Genomic DNA, 3,805 nt, shown 5'->3' on the forward strand with positions numbered 1-3,805 from the left:
TAAAAACATATTCTGATGGCTATTATACATTGATTTATAGATCTCAGAAAATAATTTATTTCATGATGAACTGGCTAGTAGAGATTAAAAATTAATTTTAAATAACAATATTGGCACTAAAGCTTATTTCAATAGTGACAAAAATAAAATAGATTACTTTAAATCACTGAATGTCAATGTGTATGCATTGCATATGAGAAAATCCTCATTATTTGTGTTAATGACATTGACCCAGGTTTAACATAAATATGGTGACACAAGACACACACAAAAACTATCTGCCAAAATGAGTGTGCTAGCTAAAAATAGGAGTTCCTATTGTGTTATTCAATGACTCATGTAATTCACATGATCAGAGCAATAATCTAGTTTAGCATAGTAGAATATAATCAACAACAACACCAAAATGCTGTGACCTCAAGGCAAAAGTAAATAGATGTGTTGAATTGATACATAGATTTTATTTGCTCAAGAATGCTAAACTGATTTCAGAACATGCATGAAGTTTTAGAAGACAATTTTTAAATTTCTCTTTCACTTTAAATAGAAACAAACTTCTGTAAACAATTTCCTAAGACCCAAATTAATGTAATTAGTTAAATAAAATAATTCGAAAACTTAAAATGATTTTAGCTTCCTCTTGTAATGACTGTCATATCTATGTGCAATATCAATACCTTTATTTATAGAGTCATTATGACATGGCAGTTCCCTTTCAAAAATAAATTAAATATGAATTGTCTTAACTGAATTTTTAGGAGACCCTATGTTTATGTTTTATGACCCTTAACTCTATTCCATAATTCAATAGATATTCTCGACTTATTTGAATATTAATTACTTTGACCAGGTTTCATGAACCAGAAATAACATATGTAAAATAATAATAATGGCCACTCAAATATTTAGTAGGCAGTAAAATATCTATACTTTCAAACTGGTTTATTCCAGGTGTAGAAATCAGAGAAAACAACTACAATAAGAAAAAGAAAAATCTCAGGAAATATATTTATGTTTGTTAGAATGTTATAGAGGAGTTCGTGGTGATTTTTAAAGTGATTTCAAGTTCTTTGACTCCCTTTTTATCTAGAAGTAGTATATTATTGCCTTCCCCTTGAGTCTCAGCGGGCCTTTGATATTACTATAGCAAAGTAACATTGCATAACTTCTGAAACTAGGCAGAAAACACCATATATCTTCCACAATCACTCTCGGAGCCTTGAGTTGCAATGCAAGGTCTGATTATCCTGAGGGCAGCATATATGAGGAAGCTTCAGGCACATTGAGTGTTCATGTGTAGCTGCTTAAGTCAACAGTCTCAGCTAAGCCCAATATTTGAGCCTTCCAGCTCAGGCAGTAGACATGCTAGTAGAGTTATGTCCAAATAATCTCAGTCCAGACTTTTAAATCATTTTCAGGCATTTAAATCTTCATATTGAAGCCCCAGACTTTGAGAAAGAGGGTTCAGACATACACATTGCGCCTTTTCCTAATTCTTGACCCACAAAAATTCATGAGTGAGGTATTTTTTTTTTTTTTATTTCAGTAGGTATGTGGATGTTTGCTTTGCCTTAATAGAAACCTGTGAATGGGGTCCACATGACCAAGAAATACCAAGTAATTTGATGCAAATGAAATCATGAAAGACTTTATAAATATAGTTACCTAAAATTTGTCATCAATTTACTGCTGAAGAATTTTCAAAAGCGGAAATAGTGATAAACGGATTAGGATAGAACATGTTCATCTAAACGGCAGCAACCCAGTCTGGCTAAAGGTAGGACACATGGTGACACTACTAAAAGATTATGTCAGAATAGTAGGTTGAGACAAAGTTATGAAGGGCTTTGATAGCTAAAGTATGTGGATATAATATAAAATACAGTAGCGTGTTACAAAAGATATGTGAGTAATGAGTAAGGATGTAAAATATGTACTCATATTTGTAAGTGTTTGTATATCTGTATATTTAACAAACTATGCAAGTACATATGGTTCATTTAGGTGCATATGTATGTGGATATATATACATATTTCTTTTTATATATACACATATAAACATGTATCGCATTAAGAAAAACTAGGAAAAATAAGATAATTCATATTTTAAAATTCCAGTTAAAATGCTTTAATATTTGAATTTCACTGTGCCAAATCTATTATCTTTTCAAACAATGTTTTTTTCTTTAACTTAATCAGTATGCAAGCATTTAAGCTCATCTTAGTATTTGAGCAAGTCAGTATTTTACAACTAATAAATTAATATGTAATAATGATATTTTACATTATTCTAAGTATTTTAGTTATTATAAAAATACTATAAATTTAAGTATGCCTTTAAAGATATGGGGCATGGATTCAGGTACCTGAATCCATACCTTAGATTTTATGGCTATCAGTGTTCATCTGCTTCTTTTGTCTCCCATGCATGAGTAATGACAGAGCATTATTAAAATGACAGAAAAGAATAAGAATTTTGAGAAAAAGTAATCGATCATTCAGTCATTTCATCATATAAACAAAAGGTAAGTCTAACAGGAAACAATTATAGTCTTAAGAACCAATGAGATTTTTTTCAATGTTTCTGCAAAATAAAAATGTGTTTCTTCAATTTTTCTTTCTACATTTACTCCACCATCTCTGAGGCAAAAAGAAATTTATTCCTGTTTGTAATCATGCTGAACAAGTACATGGCAACAATATTTGACAGAAGTTATTTGACAGAAAAATCTTTAAAGACTATAACTTTAAAAAGATACATCTTTAGTTTTAATAAAATGTACTAAGTAACCATTATCATTTTAATTTTATCTGCTTCTACAAATAGGCCACAAAATTTATAAACAACACCATTCATCATGTTAAATTAATTTTTTTTGTTGTTTAGTTTTTCTTCTCATCTTATACTAAGAGAACAAATTTCATATGTGCAATAATATTGTCTTCTTCAGTTTTATGTCCTCAGTACCTAAAACTCTGTTCCCTGGAAGGTAGTCGGTAACATGTACTTGAGCGGATGTAAAAAAACAACAAATTTTGGTTATTACAAGTATCATCAACAAAAGTAGATAGCTAAGAATACTTGCAACCACATTACATTGCTAATTAATTTATAAACAAGTATCAACTATTTAATTTCCAATGAAATGCGATTTTAAAGGCCTTGAGAAAATTTCCTATTTCTGAAGTTTTTCCCCACCTTCATTCTATATCTAAAATTTCAGGAATCTTTGAATATATCTTAAGCCGTTAATATAGGTTAAAATAAAGTCAAAATAGTTTTAATCTTCATGAAGACAGAGAGGAATCTACTTGTACATCTTAATTTCCAATGGATAGGGTCGTGGCTGATAAATGTTAATTATTATTTGTTGCACAAATAAATGAATAAATGCATGAATGAATAAATGAATAAAAGACTTTACACTTTTACTCATCATTCTACCACATTTAATATAAAGTGATTTGAGATTACCATGCACTGTACATTGAAATATTAGAAAACCATGCGCTTATCAATAATGACAGTACAGTAACAGGGAAACAGTATGAAGAAGACATTGAGTGTGGGTTAGTTTTAAGTATAATGATACTATTATAAAAAATACAAGGAAAAACTGATCTGTATTTACTGATGACTAAATACCTGCTACAGTTCATAAACTCTTTAAAAAGTACTCCATTATATGTAAAATAATATTATTTCTATTTTACAGATAAAAATACTTTAATAAAGCCAAGATTCCAATTATGATTCTAAGACACAGGTCTTTGTTAAAACACATGTTTAATCCCACATATTTTA

Source organism: Rousettus aegyptiacus, unplaced genomic scaffold (assembly GCF_014176215.1).
Source record: "Rousettus aegyptiacus isolate mRouAeg1 unplaced genomic scaffold, mRouAeg1.p scaffold_m13_p_10, whole genome shotgun sequence".
Classification (NCBI taxonomy): Eukaryota; Metazoa; Chordata; class Mammalia; order Chiroptera; family Pteropodidae; genus Rousettus; species Rousettus aegyptiacus.